General features: G+C 39.6%; 1 protein-coding gene and 1 pseudogene across 1 annotated transcript in view; both read right to left on the bottom strand.

Annotated features, from left to right (window-relative positions):
- KIAA2012 (KIAA2012 ortholog) overlaps positions 1-20,790 on the bottom strand; it is a 158,910-nt gene that overhangs the window by 31,791 nt on the left and 106,329 nt on the right. The window lies entirely within an intron of this gene.
- Positions 9,743-12,502, bottom strand: LOC138146705 (G1/S-specific cyclin-E2 pseudogene; annotated as a pseudogene).

The following is a 20,790-nucleotide window of genomic DNA, read 5'->3' as shown; positions in this document are numbered from 1 at the left end:
CACACACACACACACACACACACACACACACATGACAGTCCAGTCAAACTGGCTAACTCAAAAGAAAACATGGCATCTCCCTGACAGTCTGCCTCCTATCAATGGAATGTGTTCCTTCTGTACCTTACTCCATTAGAATCCTTAAGGGCCTTCAAAGCTCAGCTCCAGTGCCAGTTCCAATAGGAGACCATCCAGAGCAGTTTGGCAAAAAAGGATCAGTATTGCTACATCCTTTGCCAATGGCCTCATTTGCATTGTAAGTAGCAGCAAAAAGGCCACATTGATCTGGACTCTTACCTAGGCATAAAAGGAGAGCCAGCAATCCTTGTGGAGGAAGGTATTGCAAATGGGATATGCTCTTTTTTTAAAAAAAAATCTTTTATTTATTTATTTTTAGTTTTCAACATTCATTTCCACGAGATTTTGACTTACAAATTTTCTCCCCATCTTTCCCCTATGTCCCACCCCAAGATAGTGAGCCTACTGAATACCCCTTTCCCCAATCTGTTCTCTCTTATATCTTCCCCCATCCCATCCTAACTTTCTAGTAGGGCAAGATGGATTTCTATACCCTAGTGTCTGTATATCTTATTTCCAAGTTGCATGTAAAAAATAATTTTTTTAATATTTTTTAAAAAACTTTAAATTTCCAGATTCTTTTCCTTCTTCCCTCCTTACCCACCCCCACTGGGAAGATAAGCAATTCAATATAGGTTGTACATGTATCGTTATGCTAAACGTTTCCATAGTAGTTACATTGTGAAAGACTATATTTCCTTTCATCTTATCCTGCCCCCCCACTTATTCTATTTTCTACTTTGAACCTGTCCTTTTTCAAAAGTGTTTGCTTCTAACTACTGTCTCCTCCAATCTGCCCTCCTTTCTATCATCCCCCCTCTTATCCCCTTTTCCCCTACTTTCCTGTAGGGTAAGATACCCAATTGAGTGTGTATGTTATTATCTCCTTAAGCCAAATTCAATGAGAATAAGGTTCACCCATTCCCTTTCACCTTCCTGCTCTACCTCTCCATTGTAATAGTTTTCTCTTGCCTTTTTTATGTGAGATAATTTACCCTATTTTCTCTCTCCCTTTCTCCTCCCAACATATTCCTCTCTCACCTCTTAATTTAATTTTTTAGATATCATCCCTTTCTATGCAACTGATCCTGTGTCCTCTGTCTATGTATACATGTACACACAAATACACACATTCACATATGTATTTATACATACATACCCCCTCCTATACATACATATATATGTATACAAATATATACATATATATATTCCCTTCAACTATCCTCATACTGAGAAAAGTCTCATGAGTTACAATGATCATTTTTCCATGTAGGAATATAAATAGTTCAACTCTAATATGTTGCTTATTATTTCTTTTTCCTGTTTACCTTCTCATGCATCTCTTGCTCTGTATTTGAAAGTCAGATTTTCTGTTCAACTCTGGTTTTTTCATCAAGAATACTTGAAAGTCCTCTGTTTCATTGAATGACCATATTTCCCTTGAAGCATTATACTCAGTTTTGCTGGGTAGGTGATTCTTGGTTTTAATCCTAGCTCCTTTGCCCTCTGGAATATCATATTCCAAGACCTTCAATTCCTTAAAGTAGAAGCTGCTAGATCTTGTGTTATCCTGATTGTGTTTCCACAATACTCAAATTGTTTCTTTCAAAAATTCAAAAATTCTTTCAAATTGTTCCTGACTGCTTGTAATATTTTCTCCTTAACCCAGAAACTCTGGAATTTGGTTATAATATTCCTAGGAGTTTTTCTTTTTGGGATCTTTTTCAAGAGCCAATTGGCATATTCTTTCCATTTCTATTTTGCCCTCTGGTTCTAGAATATCAGGGCAATTTTCCTTGAGAATTTCTTGAAGGATGATTTCTAGGTTCTTTTTTTGATCATGGCTTTCAGGTAGTCCAATAATTTTTAAATTATCTCTCCTGGATCTATTTTCCAGGTCAGTGGTTTTTCCCATGAGATATTTCACATTGCCTCCTATTTTTTCATTTGTTTAGATCTGTTTTATAGTATCTTGATTTCTCATGAAGTCATTAGCTTCCATTTGCTCCAGTCTAATTTTGAAGGAATGATTCTCTTCAGTGAGTTCTTGAAATTCCTTTTCCATCTGACCAATTTGACTTTTTAAGGCATTCTTCTCCTCATTGCTGCTGTTGACTCTCTTTTCATGATTTTCTTGCATCATTCTCATTTCTTGTCCCAATTTTTCCTCTGCTTCTCTTACCTGATTTTCAAAATCCTTCTTGAGCTCCTCCATGGCCTGTAACCAGTTTATATTTTTTCTTGGAAGCTTTTGATGCAGGAGTTTTGACTTTGCTGTCTTCTTCCAGTTCCATATTTTGATCCTCTTTGTCCCCAAAAAAGGATTCTATGTTCTGATTGTGCTTTCTGTATTTGCTCATCTTGCCAGTGAATTACTTGACTTTTGAGCTCTTTGCCACGGTAGAACTCTGCTTCCAGAGTGGAGAGAGCTGTTTCCCAAATTGCTGGGGTTTTCGCAAATATTGTCAGAGGTCTGAGGAGGCACCCTCTCTACAGTCACCATAAGCTCTGGCACACTGGTGTTTCTCATTCCAGGACCACTGCCCAGGAGACCCAAATCCAAGCAGGTCAAAGTAAGAGTGATTATCCTCTGAATAATTGCTTGGTCCCCCTAAGATCTGCAGGCCAGGAGCTCCGGAGGCAGCCACAGCTGTAGCCACCCCACCTCTGCCATCTCTCACCCTGGGGGCAGGGGATGGACCATGCTCTTCTCTTACCCTGGAACAACAGGGTTCCCCACTGACCTTTTACTTTCTTTTTGGAGTTTATGAGTTGAGAAGTCTGGAAACCACCACAGCTGCCAGTGATTCACTCTCTTGAAGTCTGCTCTGGCCAGTCTGTGCCACTGGTCAGGGCCACGCCAGATCTGGGCCTGCGTGGCTCATGCAGGACTGTGCTTAACTCCCAGTGCGCTGCAATAGACCCTTCCTGTCGGCCTGCCAGGCTGCCTTCAGTGGGAGATTTGTTTCTCTCTGTCACTTTGGGGGTTCTGTAGCTCTAAAATTTGTTTAGAGTCAAATGTTACAGGTATTGGAGGTGGTTGGTGTGGGATCTTAAGCAGGTGCCTGCTTTTACTCTGACATCTACTCCACTCTTTTGAGGAGTAGATGCTACTTTCTGGTTTAATCTCATTCCTCTTTGTTCTTCCCTCAGCAGATTTAAAAGAAACCCTATTCCCCCAGGGGCAAAGCAAGGGGATTGACTAAAGAGGAAGCTATATATGAAGGTAAGAGTTAGAATGAATGGTGCCAGAGGCACAGGGGTAGGGACCATCCAAGAGGAAGTAATTGGTCCCCTGCTAACCAACCTTTCACCATATGCCACAGATATCCCTAAAGGCAAACAAAACCAATATTAAAAATGGATTTGTTATTTTCTTCAATTGAATGGAAACTTCTTGAGGGCAAGCACTGGTTTTGTTTTTTGTTTTTTTGTCCCCGTTGCCTGGCACATAGTAGGCTTATCGATACCATGTCTAAAACAGAACTCATCATCTTTTCTTCCCCAAACCTACTCATACTTTAAATTAGTGATTCTCAAACATTTTGGTTTAAGGATCCCTTTACATTCTTCAGAATGATTGAGGACCACCAAGCTTTTGTTTATGTGGATTATATCATGTATCATATTAGAAATGGAAATTATTAGTATTATTATGAAAATAATTTTGGTCTTATGGACCAAAGGTTCTGGAGACCCCCACTGGTCCTCAGATCACATTTTGAGGACTTCTGCTCTAAACTATTCTATTTCTGTCAAGGGCATTACCAGCTGTATAAACTCAGAGTTATCTTTGGTCCTTCCCTCTTCCTTGCTTCCAACATTAATCAAGTCTTTTGATTCTATATCCATAATATCTTTCGAAACCATTTCTTTCTCTCTATTCAAACAGTCCATATCCTAGCTTAGGTCCTTATCATCTCTCACCTGGAAATAAAGTGAGTTCCTGTCAATTTAGAAATGACTGAATAAATATAAGGGGATACTATTGTGATAGGAAATAATGAGGGTTCAGAGAAACCTGGGGAGGCTTTTAAAAATTAATTCGACGTGAAGCAAAGAGAACAATGAACACAACGATCACAATAATGTAAATGGAGACAACAGTGAATCTTGCTACATTCTGGTTTAATCTATAACCCAGGGTTCTTAACACTGTGCCATCATAGAAAAAAAATTAAACAGTACCTGCTTTCAAGGAGTTTACATTTGATTGAATTACTATGACCAATCTTGGTCTAGGAGAAGAAATGATGAAACACTTCCCTACTGTGTGTGGGGAAATATGGAGATGAATGTTGAATATGTTGTGAGAAAAGTTGCTGTTAATTGATTTTTCTTAACTGGTTTTTTTTCTTACTTTCTTTTTCAAGGGGAGAAAGAATATATATTGAGAAATATGAAAACAAAAGGCATTAAGAAAACTTTTCAAAAAGTTGCTAGCTGTGCTTGAAATTGACATTCCATCTCTTGTCTCCAATACATTTTCTCAATCCCTCCTTCATGCCTAGACTGAATTGCTCCATAATCATGGCCTCTTGGAATCTTGTACTGTTTCTTCAAGGTTCAGCTAAGGTACCATCTAGGTGAAATGGATAGTCACTAAGCCCGGAGTCAGGAAGATCCAAGCTCAAATCTGACCTCGGACACTTCCTAGTTGTGTGATCCTGGGCAAGTCACTTAACCTGTCTGCCTCAGTTTACTCAACTATAAAATGAGGATAACGATGGCATCTACCACACAGGGTAGATGCTGTGAGGATCAAAGGAGACCATAACTGTAAATCTCATAGCACAGTGCCTGGCATGGTAAGAGCCACAGCTATTATCATTATGCCTTTCCCCCAGTTATTATTCTCAGATTCCTTCTAGCAATTAAGGCTTTTCTCCTCCTCAAATTACCTCTTAATTATGGATCAGTATACATGTTGTATATCTTTCTTCCCTGGTGAAATATAAGCTTTTTGAGGGTAGGTATTGTTTCATTTTTTATCTCTAGAAACTCAGACAGCTCCTTGTACCCAGTAGGCACTCAATGTTTATTGAATTGCTATGCAGTTAGATTCATTAAGGGGCTCAGTGGATTGAGTGCTGGGCCTGGGGTCAGGAAGACTCATTTTCATGAGTTCAAATCTGGCCTCAGACACTACTAGCTGTGTGACCCTGGGCAAGTCACATTAGCCTGTCGACCTCAGTTCCTCATCTGTAAAATAAGCTGGAGAAGGAAATGGCAAACCATTTAACAGTTCTTTTTAATACTGGCATGCTCTCTGAATTCTTAGATAAGGCCTGACTCTGACTGGCCCAGTTCTAATTATTAGTCAGATAGAGGTAGAGGTGAAAAGAACTTTGGATTCAGAATCAGGAAAGAGACCTGGGCTCTAGTCACAGTTTAGATTCTTCCTTCCTACATGGCTTTGTATGAATTGCCAAGTTTCTCAGAGATTAATTTTCCTTATCTGAACAATGCACTATCTGTACTACCAATACCATAAGGTTGTGAGGAAAGCCCTTTTTAAAACCTGAAAATGCTAAATAAATGTGAGTAGTTATTAGAAATGAGATGGTTATGTCTAAGGCAGCTGCACTCTGATCTAACCAATCATTCAATAAGCATTTTATAACATTCACTATGTATCAGGCATTGTACAAGGTGGTAGGGACCAAAGATGGCGGAGATTCCAGGAGCTTAACAAAGAGGCCATCTTAGTTATCAATCATACATAGGAGAGGCCTCATGAGAACCTGGGGCAGGGGTGGGAGGAAGGGAATTGGGCAGCAGCAAGAATTTACTAACAGAAGTACTCTCAGAACCAAAGAACCAGAGTAGACTATAAATAATACATAGATTAACATTAAAGATGATGGTGGTGGAATCTCTTTCTCTGAAGACTCAATGAAATACCCTCTTACTGGCTTTGTGATGCTGGCAGGACCATATAGGTTTAACATCAATGACAGTTGAACCTTGATGGAGGTGGATGGGAAAATATAGGCAGCCAGATGACACAGCCATAACATTTCGTTCTATTTTGCATCGTCTTTCCCCCATCCTTACCCCTATCCCTGGAAGTTCTACTTACTCCTCATGATGTAGGAGATTAGACACAAGTCTGGTGTGTCTGTTGCAAAGCCATCCAGACTGACTACAATGTGGCAGAGAGGTGATGTATGCTGAGACTTTCACAGTGGATGAAAGAAGATGTCCTCAGAGCCCTAGTAACGAGGTAGTGGAATAATCTTTTTTCATGTTCTGTGTCCACAGTCTGACTGATTCTTCAGGAGGAGATAGAGCTCAGAGGAGAGTGGAGACAGGGGAATTGATGTTGCTTGCTTATAAATTCACAATGAAAACCCAGAAGGCAACAACAACTTACACCATAAGAGGCACATTTGCAAAGTGGAGTGTACCCAGCCAGGCAGCCCCTAAGGAAGATCAATGGTCCTCAAGTGAAGCTGTTGAAACCCCCACAAACTCTGTCCTTTAAGAAAGAATGAGGCAAATTGCAGGGGTTTGTATTCTTCAAGTGAAATGGAAAATATTTAAGAGGAAATGAAAAATGCCTCAGCTTCTCTTAATGGACATGACTACAGAGACTGCTCTGGGATTTGCCGCTAAGGTGGAGAGAGGGACCAGAGAGACAGCACTAAAAGAAACAGGTGGAGATGAATTACATAGCTTGAGGGTCCCAGATCTGAGAGGCAGGACAGATACAGCCACTGAAATGGCAGAATGTCATGTGCTTTACCTGCCTAGAAAGGTCCAGAATCTCAGGGAGCATAAGAACAGAGGCAGTAACGGTCAGGCTGATTTCCTACCACCTCAGCAAAACTTGTCAGGTTCTTTCCCTCCCTGGCTGGAAGCTTGCTCATTAGTGACCTTCCATACAATAAGTAGGCCACTCCAAACCAAATGTTTTTAACTGGCCCTGCTGCATCCTGAGTGGTTTGTACCCTGTGAGGTGATCGTGTGCTGCGTGCGGGGCTGGAGATGCTGCTACCTTATGCAAATTCAGGCTGCTGCAGGCTTGAGTAGGAGAGAGGCCCCTTGATTAAAGAGGCCTAGAGAGATAAACAGATGGAGATTGTGGGATGCTGAATCCCTGCAGAGGCCTTTCCTTTGCCAATGCCAGAACAAACCCAATTTAAAAAGTAAAGGAACCATCATTTAATTAACTCACAAGGAAGTGAAGACTCTCTTGACTAGCTGTAACTCAGAACTACTGAAATATATCACACACATACATATGTTTGTGTCCTTAATTAGTGGCTTAAAAAACATGGAAAAATTAAATTCTATAAATGCTGCATTCAGGGAAATAAACCTTGGAAGGGGAGCCTAGAAAATAAACAGTAGCAGTCATATGATAATTTGTTTGTAGGAACTGGGAATTGTTTATCTTGGAGAAGAGAAGTCTCAGGGAAGGGACATGATAGCTCCCTTGGAGTATCTGAAGGACTGTCCTGTGAAAAGAGGGATTCAGTTTGTTCTTTTTGGCCTTAGACAGTGGAACTAGGAGCAGCGGGTAGAAGTTACTGAGGCAAATCTGGGCTTGTTGAAAAATTTCCTGATGATTCAAACTGTCCCAAAGTGGAATGGGCAGCCAGAGGAGGTTGGGGGGGAGGCTTCTCACTTGAGATCTACAAATAGAGTCTGGAGGACCACTTGACAGGTGTGTGTAGGGGAGATTGGACCAGATGGCTTCTAAGGTCCCCTTCCAACCCTCAAATTCAGTAATACTGAATGCCTTGTCTTGCCTTTCCTTGCCTTTCCCTGCCTTGCCTTGCCTTGAACAAAATGACTTTCATGGAAAGGAAACCTAAATAAATTTCTTTTCTTTCCCCTTATGGGCTGAGGGGAGGAAGATTCCTTGAGGCAAGCTGGTGGGATAAAAAAGAGCATTGGAATAGGAAGCTGGAATGCCTGGAGTTACCCAGCACTCCAGCTATGACCCTGGACAACTGGCTTAATTTGATTGAGCCTCGGTTTCCTCATCTGTACACTGGGAATGACAACATTTGCTCTGCTCACCTAGCAGGGTGCTTTCTTGTGAGGGGAATGCTTTGTAAACCTTAAAATGCCACATAGTTTTCATTATTATTATTCTTTTGATTCACTACAGCAGGAAATTCTCAGATGTTTGGAAGGACAGATGGCCTTCGTCAGACCTCCAAGTCACTGTTGGAACTGAGGTCTTTAGCTGAAAGTCCGCTTTCAGGATTCATATAAATAACAAAGATCTTTGTCAGTGTTTTTGGAAGGCATCACTGGAGTGCTGTAAAGTACTCTATTTAGATCCCTGCCGAATTTAAAATGGCAAAATTACCCTAAAATGACCCTCAAGTCCCAAGGAAAATTTGATCCCAAAATCAGTGAATATTTTCAGACAGCCCATTATTTAGAGCTGGAAGGAAACTCAGAGGTCATCAAGGCATAGGATCATTGGCTTAGAGCTGAAAGTGACCTTACAGGCCATCTATCTAGCAGATGAAGCAAATGAAGCCTGTGAAGATGAAATCATTTGTTGAAGGTTACCTGTGTGGCAAGCAGCAGAACCAAGACGAGTCCAGGACCTCTGACTCTAAACCAGGTGCTTTTTTCACTGTACCATGCCTTTTCTCTTTCAAACATTTCACTTTTCAGATGAAGGAACTAAGGCCCCAGAGGGTTAAATGATTTATTCGAGATCACGACATTATTAAGCATCAGTCAGGATTTAAAACTAGGTCTTCCAACTCCAGATGCAGCATTCTGCCCACCATTTGATGGGGCTTGTGAGCCATTGCAAACATTAAGCTTTAGCACGTGGGCTGAGCAAAGGTCTGTAGTTCATTCTCTACCAGGAAATTTCATGGTGACCAACTCCATGGAATAAAGCCAGACCATGACTCTATTTCCATGAGATAGAAAGTTTGTTTTGATCAACTTTGTTATAGTTGTCAAATGTTTTGGACTGCACAACCTCCAAATGTACTTGGCCAAGCACTTGAATTGTTAGCCTTTAAAAACCTGCATGTTTTTGTTTTTTGCTTTTTGGAGGGCAATTGGGGTTAAGTGACTTGCCCAAGGTTACACGGCTAGTTTGTGTGTGTGTGTGTGTGTGTGTGTGTGTTAAGTGTCTGAGGCTGTATTTGAACTCAGGTCCTCCTGACTCCAGGGCCAGTGCTCTATTCACTGCACCACCTAGACGCCCCCCAAACCTGCATGTTTATTGTACTAGAAAGATGAATAAGGACTTTTGCTTGCTGGTGTCATTCCATTCTGAATGTGGAGGTGAGAGGACCATCAAACATCAGCCTATAATATCATATACCTGTATAAAAGCCTGAGCCGCCACACTTGTCAGGATAACATGATGCAGTTTTATCTGTAGCAGTATGAAGCCTGGATCACTTTGGAGCAGTTTAAATATATTTTTAAAAGTTATTTATTTTTTCTTGGGGCTAGAAAGTTGTGGCTTAAAAATGGTAACATATTAACAGCAAATAGATTAAGCTCTGTGTGAAGCCATAAATTTATGATATTGCTGTTAACATAGCCAGGACCAGGGGTAGACAAGAGAGACAGCTTCCTAGGGTGCAACATGGGATGCTTTTTAATATTACTTCGTATAAATGCACATATTTTTAATGCCAGAAAACTGGCTCTCCATGGCACATATGTATTTGGTTTTTTTTAAAGTATGATTAACTTTATTTTTTAAAACAAGGCTTAAAATAAATAATATTAAAATATTACATTTATACATTATATGTACAAATAAATGGTGGTGTTTTCCTCACACAATGCACTGAAACATTTTTGGGGAAAAAAATTAACCTAGTGCAATTTCTTCAAAAGAAGAAAAGATTTCACAGGTCAAGTAGCAGAAATAATCCAGATAGTGTAACATTTTTCTGATGAAGTTGTTTAGCTGCTGCGCTAAGATATTTACATAGAAGTTTTTCTTTATACACCAAGTTCTTGAGTGTCCCACTTTGAGTTCTTATATTTTTCCAGTAATAGTTTTCTAGAAGCCACTGTATACATATATCTTTTGCTTTAGTCGTTCTACTTTAAATCATGTCTCTTCCCACATTGTCCCTTTTTCATAATGCATTTTTTGAGGGGAACCCTAAATTTTCTGAACGTAAAAGACTTCAGTCTCTCCAACTTTTTTTTTGTTTTGGAGGGGTAAGGACAGGGCAGTTGGGGTTACGTGACTTGTCCAAGGTCACACAGCTAATAAGTGTAAAGTGTCTAAGGCCGGCTTTGAACTCAGGTCCTCATAGCTCCAGGGCCGGTGCTCTATTCACTGCACCACCTAGCTGCCCTGTCTCTACAACTTTTTAAAAAAGTACCTTAAAGGGCATATTTTCTTTGATATTTCATAAATCTATTTTTCATATAAAAATTTTCCCTACTAAAATCATTGTGATGATATGCAAAGGTTTTGTATAAAGCAACCTGTATATTAAACAAAGCTCTGATTAAGATGTGCACAGCTATTTGCTAAATCTGGAGTTTAGAAAAGCCAAACTTTCTTATTTTATTTTATCATCTTTGGTTTTAACCAAAGATTATATTGATCTTCCTGAAATTCACAAAAGTTCATGTATTTAGAGCAAATTGCTATGACAGCTGTAATGTAAATTTCACCATCTTATTGTATAACTTAAACCTTTGTAAACAGTCAAGAATTTTTTTCAAGAATTAACTGAATAGCACCAATCAAATGAGTTCTTGAACTTCTGAGTACAATTTAAAGTAGCACTCATCTAATCCAAAATATCTCGAATAGTAACATTCCTAATTTATCAGAATGAACTTTGTTGCACAAATTCCAAAAATGTAGATATGGTAAAAATTATATCTGACTACATAGTCCCTGGATCTGTACTTACCCTGGGAATGAAATACTAATGTTACTAAACTAGTTAAACTATTTTTTTTTGACAGCTAAAATTTGAACAATAGTTATCCCAATTAGAAGGCTTTTAACTCGTTCATGGCAGTGTAATTCTGAATTGTTTAGGACTATTATTAAAATTGTATTTTAGCTTTTTTAGTACTCCAAAAGGAATATGATATTCTGCTGCCAAGTAAGAACAAATCCACTCAGCATGTTGTCAGTTAACTTTGTCTTTAGTGGTTTCCTGGGGATTTTTCCGTGCTCTTCGGTGGTGTCATTATGCCTCCATTGCACACTGGTGACAACTGTCCCACTTTTGTGAAAGGTGACACACAATTGACTTCCTCCAGCATAGCCAAGTAATTTGTGTGTGTCTGGATATTGTGTCTGTCTTCTACAGAAATCTTCTTAAAAACCTTCAGTTTCACCAGAGGACCACCCTTCACCACTCTGGCAAAAGGTACCATCCATTCTACACATTCTGAAATGTTGTCCCAGTCTAAACCTGAAGCTTTCTTAACAACTTCAATGGAGGTAAAATGGCATAAAGCAGCTGCAGCCAATATCCTATACTGGAATTCTAAAGAATCAATGGAGAGAATACACAGATCCAGGAGCTGGGCTATCTGAATGAACTTTTCCTGGGAATACTGAGGTAGGAGTACTTTAGGAACATCTTTTAGAGCATCGACTTGAAGAAAGACATTCAGCCAGGCAATAACTGTTACTGGACAGAGTTCCCACTTTAAAGCCTTTAATATAATGAGTTCCATCCCTAGGATATCATCTTCACTGCAAGCACCATCAGTGACATAAGCAAATTCTTATAATTTAGGAGCATAGATTTCCTCAAGTTTTGAAGCAATGAATAATGAAGTAATACCAATGAGCTGAAGCATATTTTTTTATATCCTTTTGTGTCAACATAAACCTATCAAAAAAATCTTGAGCAAGATAAAATGTTTCCCTGTGAAGTGTATATACTTCACATACCTCTAAAAGCCAGTCCAGAAGTATTGATCTCATCTGTGGTTCTAAGTCAGAGTGTAGCATTTCAAAATGTTTGTCATGAACATATTTGGTCTCCTTCTTTAACATATTAAACCAGACATCCTTAGAACATCCCCAACTTAGGTCAGGCATAGGTAAAGGATTTATGAAAAGGTTTTTAAACCTATAATTAGTAAATCTAGAGAAGTCACTGGTGACAGTTTCTTTGTGTGGTGTTTCAATAATAATGCAAGGAGTGATACCTCCAGATAACACTGCTGGCCAGCAATTCCTAATTTCATATTGCTGTCTCTTGGCCACAGTCTCCTCTTTGCGTTTCTTTACCTCCTGAGCTGTTTTTCTTTTTTTGGCTTGAAGGAATTGAATTTCTTGGGGGGAATCTGTTTGACTGGTCTGGGGCTGCTGCTTAGCTTGCAGACGGCTACTTCTTCTTGACGTCTTTTTCTTTGGGTTCTTCAAAGCTTCTGCTCTACCATCAGCCCAGCTGCAGATATGCCCACATATATATTTGTTTTGTGTCATATTAAATTACATGTTAGGGTGAAGCCTTAAAGTCTCTTGTAAGACACAGGGAATAACATTGTCAAGCCTTGGTTAAGATACACTAATGCCTTGTCCTGGTTGCACACTGTAAGATATCTTCCCATCTCATCTTCCAAAAGAGATAGGATGTGTTAACAATGCTTATCTGCAAGTCTTTAAAAATTCTGTCCACATTCTCTGCCAGTGTGTTACACACAATGCTCCAGGGACAGATTTCTCTCCTGGGAAACCATTCATAGGATCTTGAAGCAAGTGGCCAAAAGATTGTGATGTTAGATTGAATCTCTTTCAATAAAATAGTCATGACTTTCCTCAAGAAACCAAGAGGGGTGTTTAAGAAGGACTTACAAATTCATGGAATTCAGGAAAATTTCTGTGCATGTATTTTATGTATCAAAAATAACTTCTAAAATTCAGAATGTAATTTTATTTTTAATTTTAATTTTTTCAGAATGTAATTTTAATAATTTAATAATAATCCTAAAGTAATAGAAAAGTTAGAGGGGGTGTAGAAAAACAGGTGCATTATTGGTGGATCTGTGAATTGATCTAACTATTCTGGAAAGCAATTTGGAATTAAGCTAACAAGGTGACCAAAAGTCACCCTTTGACTTAGAGATTCCAGTGCTTTGACCAGGTTGGTTAAAGACAGAAAAAAGGTAGGGAAAGACCTATTTGTTAAAAAATATTTATAGCAGCTCCTTTTGTGGTGGCTAAGAATTGGAAATCAAATGGATGCCCATTAATTGGAGAATGGCTAAACAAACTATGGTATATGATTGTAATGGAATATCATTAGCTTATAAGAAATGACAAGCAGGATGATTTCAGAAAAATCTGGAAAGACTTACATGAATTTATGCATAGTGAAGTGAACAGAACCAGAATGTTGTACATAGTAACAGCAATATTGTTTGATGAAGAATTGTGAATGACTTAGCTGTTCGCAGCAATACACTGATCCAAGACAATCCCAAAGGACTAATGATGAAGCTTACTATCCACCTCCAGAGAAAGGATTGACAATGATTGAATACAGAATGCAGCATGCTATTTTTCACTGTCTTTTTTCTAATTTGGAAATGTTTTATATAATTGCACATGTATACCTTAAATATTATTGCTTACCATCTCAGGGAGGGGAAAGGAAAGAGATAGAATTTATAACTCAAAACTTTAAATAAAAATGCTTAATAGAAATAGAAAAAATGTTCATAGTATCACTCTTTATGGTAGCAAAGAATTGTGAATGAAGTAGTAGATGTCTGTTCATTGGGAGAATGGCTAAACAAGTTATGGTTCATGAATATAAGGGAGTATTGTGCCATAAGAAATGATAAATATGAACAATTCAGAGAAGCATTAGAAGACTTGCGTGAACTGATAGAAAAGAAATCATAATCAAGAAAATAATATGCACAATGAAACAAATTTTGAGTGGAATGTAAATGGAAAGAACAACAACAAAAAGAAATTGAACTCTGTAATTATAATAATCAAAGTTGGACTCAAGGAATAAGAAAATTGAGTCTGGTTCCTTTCTTTGTAGAGCTGGGAAGATATGGATGTGGAACATTGCATATATTGTTAGATTCAGTTGTTATGTTGGTTACTTTGATTTGCTTTTTCCCTCTTTTTAAAAATTCATAGTTGGGGTGGCTAGGTGGCACAGTGAATAGACCACTGACCCTGGAGTCATGAGGACCTGAATTCAAATCCAGCCTCAGACACTTAACAGAAAAACTAGCCATGTGACCTTGGGCAAGTCACTTAACCCCAATTGCCCTTCCCTCCTCTCCAAAAAAAAAAAAGCAAAAAAAAATTTCATTGTTATAGGGATGGTTACATGGGTAGGGAAGGGGAGAGAGAAATACTCATAAGTAAAAGTGACCTAAAGGGGGCGGCTAGGTGACGCAGTGAATAGAGCACCAGTCCTGGAGTCAGGAGAACCTGAGTTCAAATCCAGACTCAGACTAGTAAACTTAACACTTACTAGCTGTGTGACCTTGGGCAAGTCACTTAACCCCAATTGCCCTGCCCTCTCCTCTCCAAAAAAAAGTGACCTAAAGACAAAAGATATCAATAAAAATGAAAACAAAAAAACAATATCCTTAAAGACATAGATGCACAAAAATTCTTGTGAAGATGACAGAATTAGATTACAAATAAATCTTTCTCCTTTTGGGCTTCCTTGATAAGACCTACCAATTCTAAACCCCAAACATGACCTTGAAAAGAAATAGGGAAAGAAAAGAAAAAATGGAGCAGTAGCAGGTCCTTTGGTTTAGATTAGAAGGAAAAAAAATCAAGTGAGCAAAAGACATTGTTTTCTATGGCCAGTGGTATGTGGCATAGAGGAAGAGATCTAGGTAGAATCTCTGGAAAACATTTAGAGGGAAAATAGGAGGAAGCATACCTGCTTCACTGCTTTGTCCATCAGGAAAAAAAAAACCCAAGGCAAGTCGTTTGTGAATCTTATCTATATCCTTCCCATTAATTTAGGTCTACTCAGGTTGTATGGAGTTTATCTTCCCTCTTGCTAGCTTAAGCTTTAATTCTATTAAGAGTTGGGTGTAAAGTTATATATTCTTTTTTGCATTTTTTAAAATGCTTTATTAACTTCTGGTTTACATAATTAATTTCCACCAGATTTTGAGTTACAAATTTTCTCCCTGTTTTTCTCCTACCCACAGCACCAAAATAGCAGTCCCACAGGATATCCCCTCCTCCAATCTGCTCTCTCCCATATTTTCTCCCATATACCTTTTGACTTTTTCAGTAGAGCATGGTGGATCTCTATGCCCCAGTGCCTATATATCTTATTTCCCAATTACATGTAAAATAGTATTAATAATAATATATACATATATTTTTTAAACATTTGGTTTTAAAACTTTGAATTCCAGATTCATTCCCTTCCTCCCTTGTCACCCACTCTTACTGGGAAGATAAGCAGTTCAGTATAGGTTGTACATGTGTAGCTAATGCAAAACATTAACATAGTAGTTATATTGTAAAAGACTGACTATATTTCCCTCCCTCCTATCCCACCTCCCACTTGTTCTATTCTCTACTTTGATCCCGTCCCTTTTCAAAAGTGGGTGCTTCCAACTTCCCTCCCTCCCAGCCTGCCCTCCCTTCCATCATCCCCTCTCTCATCCCCTTCCCCCCTATTCTCCTGTAGGGTGAGATACCCTATTTAGTGTGTATGTCATTCCCTCCCCAAGCCAAATTCAATGAGAATAAGGTTGACCCATTCCCATTCTTCCCCTCCATTGTAACCATTTCCCCTTGCCTCTTCTATATGAGATAGTTTACCCCATTCTGTCTCTCCTCATCTCCTCTCATTATATTCCTCTCTCACCTCTTAATTTTACCTTGTAGGTATCATCCCTTCCTATTAAATTGGTCCTGTGCCCTCTATCTATGTATACCTGTAAACATATATACACACATTCACATGTGTATTCATATGCCTATATACCCTCATACGCAGACATATATATATTTCTATTCCCTTCAACTATTTTCAACTGAGAAAAGTTTCATCAGTTACAATTATTGTTTTTCCATGTAGGAATGTTAATAGTTAAACTTTGATAAGTTCCTTATGATTTCTTTTCCCTGTTTACCTTCTCATGCTTCTCTTGCTTCTTGTATCTGAACATCAAATTTTCTATTCAACTCTGGTTTTTTCATCAAGAATTCTTGAAAGTCCTCTATTCCACTGAATGACCATATTTTACCTTGAAACATGATACTCAGTTTTGCTGGGTAGGTGATTCTTGGTTTTAATCCCAGCTCCTTTGCCCTCCAGAATATCACATTCCAAGCCCTTCGATCCCTCAGTGTAGAAGCTGCCAGATCCTGGGTTATCCTGATTGTGTTTCCACAATATTCAAATTGTTTCTTCCTGTCTGCTTGTAATATTCTCTCCTTAATCTGGGAATTTCAGAACCTGGCTATAATATTCCTAGGAGTTTTCTTTTTGGACCCTTTTCCAGGAGGTGATTGGTGGATTCTTTCAACCTCTATTTTGCCCTCTGGTTCTAAAACATCAGGGCAGTTTTCCTTGAGAATTTCTTGGAGGATGATTTCTAGGTTCTTTCTTTGATCATGGCTTTCAGGTAGTCCAATAATTTTTAAATTATCTCTCCTGGATCTATTTTCCAGGTCAGTGGTTTTTCCCATGAGATATTTCACATTGCCTTCTATCCTTTCATTTGTTTGGATCTGTTTAACAGCATCTTGATTTCTCCTCAAGTCACAAGCTTCCCTTTGCTCCATTCTAAATCTGAGGGAATGATTCTCCTCAGTGAGCTTTTGAGATTCTGTTTCCATCTGGAAAATTAGGCTTTTTAAGGCATTCTTCTCCTCATTGCCTTTTTGAGCCTCTTTTGCCATTTGAGTTAGTCTATTTTTTAAGGTGTTATTTTCCTCAGTCAGGCTGTTGACTCTCATTTTGTAATTTTCTTGCATTGTTCTCATTTCTCTTTCCAATTTTTTTCTCCACTTCTCTTATCTGCTTCTTAAGGTCCTCTATGGCCTGTAACCAGCTTGTATTTTCCTTTGAAGCTTTTGGTGCAGGAGTTCTGACTTCACTGCTTTCCTCCTGTTCCATGCTTTGATCCTTTTTGTCCCCAAAATAGGAGTGTAAAGTTGGGTTTCTCTGTTTATTTTGCTTCCTTTGTCTGCTCATGTCACCACTCAATCACTTGACCCCTGGGCTTTTTGCTACAGTAGGACTCTGCCACCAGACAGGGGAGCTTCCATCCCAAATGCTGGGGTTTTCTCAGCTGCTGGAGGTATTAGTTGGGTGCCCTCTCTGAAGCCTCCACACAAGTGGCAAGCTGGACACACACCCCAGGACCTCCACTCTAGACTGCAATCCAGATCTAGGCAGGTTAAAGCAAGAGTGATTACCCCTCAGACTGGTTGCTTGGTCCCCCTACACTCTGCAGTCTAGGAGCTGAAGCTGCCATGTGGCGCTGGTTGGTGGTGCCAGGTCTCAGTGGCTTCTTACCCCAGGGGCAAAAGCCATGTACCCCCACTTACAGGGTCCCAAAGTCCAGACTGCACTGACCTCTCACTTTGTCCTTCACATCAATGTGTTGATAATTCTGGATTGCCACAGCGGCTGCTGATCTGGAGTTCTTCCAGCCTGCAGCTGGTCAGGCCCACCCTGGGGCTAAAACCTCTGGCCTGGACTCTGCTCCCAGAGCAATGTGCTGGCCCATTCCTGCTGCCTGCTGGGCTGTCCTCAACAGGAAGTTAGCTTCTCTGTGTCATTTTGTGGGTTCTGTAGCTCCAAAGTTTGTTCAGAGTCACCTTTTACATGAATTGGGGAAGGTGGAAGCCAGAGCCGCAGGGAAGCCCTGCTTCTACTCTGTCATCTTGACTCTGCCCCCCAAAGTTATATTTTCTTAATTTTAACCCCTAGGCCAGTTCTTCTGGCCATTGCTGACTTTGTAAAAAGAGGTAGGTCAGTTTTTCAAATGAGACAGTCCAACCCATATTAGCAAAAGAAGTCTGCCTCCTCAATACAGTCACATAGCTGTTTTGTCTAGAGAGGTGAGTGTGCATGTGTGTGGCATACATCATTTCATTCCATTTCCAAATAACTAGAAGGCAACAAGATATCTAATTATAGGTTCATAGTTTTTATATATACAAGGGTCTTTGGAGATCATCTTATCAATGATCATGATTAAGAATTTCTTAATAAAAGGGTCATACTGACTGTTTCAAAGATGGACAAATTAAGGCCTGAATGACTGAATAACTTGTTCTGGATATTCATTGTCTAGAAACATCACAACCCGGAAATGCTAGGTGAGCACCAGACCATCTCCAGGGAGAAGCCATCACTAGCCATTTTTGTCCTTGGGGTACATACATTTTCGGGGTCAGCAGTATAGACACATCCTTAAGCATAGCTAGAGATGCCACCACTGGAGGTTGAGGAGGGATGGGCAGGCTCAGAGGGCTGGGGAGAAGCACATTTGGGGTACATACGCTCTAGTTTCCTATTATAACCAGTTATCCTTTCTTTGTTGTTCAATTGTTTCAGTTGTGTGACTCTTTGTGACCCCATTTGAGGTTTTCTTGGCAAAGGTACTGTAGTGGTTTGGCCATTTCCTTCTCCAGCTCATTCTATAGATGAGGAAACTGAGGCAAATGTATTTAAGAGTTGCTCAGACTCACACAGCTAGTAAGTGTCTGAGGCCAGATTTGAACTCAGGAAGATGTCTTCTTGACTCCTGGCTGGGCGCTCTATGCACTATGGCGCCACCTAGCTGCGCCATTACCCTTGCGAACTATGTGCTAAATTCAGTTGTTTTTTCACTGGTGGAGGCCTATGGGCACTACCTAATTTTTGGCACCTTGGAACAAAGACCCTGTCATTCCACTAGTTATACAGACAAGGGAGTGTCCCAACTCTAAAATTCTATGATTACTTAAGTTATCTCATTGTTTTATTTTTATTCCTATACCACATAGAAGATGAAAGGGAATTCTAGTGTTACAAATTAAATAAACATCTATTATTTACTAAATGTGATTAAGATGTTGGAAATATGTAAAGGGTGTTTAGTTATGGAAACTTTTTACACCAGGGTAGATTGCAACCAATATCTGTACAATCTGTATCAATGTACGAATCTATAATTTGTACATATGTCTTGGAGAATTTCCTGGTATTCAGAGAAGACAAGTTATTTGCAATCACACAGCTATTAAATATGTAGATTTGACCCTAAGTCTTCCAAGTTTAACACTCTAAACACCATGCCACATGGCTTCTCTGTCACGCAAAGACAAAAAAAAAAAAGGCTCTGCAACTCAAGAAAACTTAACATTATGTAAGTGAGATGGAGGGACTGGCAATGAAACACCAAAGTCCTTGGAATGTGTGCAAGAGGTTGAGCCTGCACATCCCAAAATGTATGATGATGTGGAATTGGGGGGTGCCCCCAATTTAGGACATGGAATTCTAGGACCGCTTCTTGTCCACTTATTGAGAGGTGAAGGATGGAGGCTAAGGCAGAACTGAGAGTCCATTCAAAAGGCTCCATTGGAGAAGTTAGTGCTTTCCTTCCTTCTGGCCATGCAGCGTAAGGATGAGTCTCTGAATGCCGGTTGACCCTATTTCCAAACATGAAACAGGCACAGAATTGCCTGTATATTCTGTGATTCAGGAATAGGGCCCCTTCAAGGGTTCCATATCATCCTTTTCTTCCAGAAGTGGGCTCACCCCCTTGCCCAAGCTCCTAGGATTGAACCCTCATTGACCAGTCTCCCCATTTACAGTCATACCCAGGGACAGCAAATATATACATATAAGTAGAGGTAATTGAAGGAGGCAGAAAGCATTAACTTCATGGAATTCGGGATGAGTTTATGGAAGGGATGACAACACTCGAGTCTGAAAGAGGATGAAGATTTAATGAGGAAAGAGTGAATTCCATGAGTGGGGGAGTCCTTCTTGCAGCCTCATGGAAGTAGAGAATGGAGTGTTCAGCATGGAGAAATCAGTATGTAAAGGGGAATAATGTGAAATATGGGTGGGAAGGTAGATTAGTGCCATGCTGTAAAGGACCTTTAAAGTCAGCCTGAGGAATTTTTGTTTTATTCTGGAAGCAATAGGGAGTCACTGAACATTTTTGAGTGGGGGAATTATATAGGCAGACTTATACCTCAGAAAGGTAATTTTGACAGCTGTGTGAAGGATAATTTGGAACAGGGAGAGAATGGAAGCAAGGAGACTAATTACCGTGTTTCCCCGATAATAAGACACTGTCTTATTAATTTTTTTTGGACAGAAAAACACCAGAGGGCTTATTTTCAGGGGAGGGCTTATTTTAATGAACATTGACAGCAATTTTAATAAACAGGTAAATGTGAACAAAAAAATGTACCTTTATTCAATAAGCAAATCACTGGGGAAGAACAGGATGACGCGCTCACTGCTGCAGCTCTGACTGGATGCAGCTCGGAGTGCGGCATGCGTTTTGGGGGGGGGACGGTGCATACAGAGGGTACCATAATGTAGTGTGTAGCACAGGGGATCACCTTCACTACAGTAGCAATCTCAATAGGGCTTATTTTCAGGGGAAGGCTTATTTTAGAGGAATCTTACACAGTAAGGGGAGGGCTTATTTTCGGGATAGGTCTTATTATCGGGGAAACATGGTAGGAGGCCATCATAGTAGTTCAGATGAGTGGTACTGAGAGTTTTGGAAGTGTGAATAAAGAGAAGGGGATGG

The sequence above is a fragment of the Petaurus breviceps genome, unplaced genomic scaffold (genome assembly GCF_028583685.1).
Source record: "Petaurus breviceps papuanus isolate PSGF00001 unplaced genomic scaffold, PetGlider_PUasm1.0 90769, whole genome shotgun sequence".
Lineage (NCBI taxonomy): Eukaryota > Metazoa > Chordata > Mammalia > Diprotodontia > Petauridae > Petaurus > Petaurus breviceps.
This window is presented reverse-complemented; position numbering and strand designations above follow the sequence as displayed.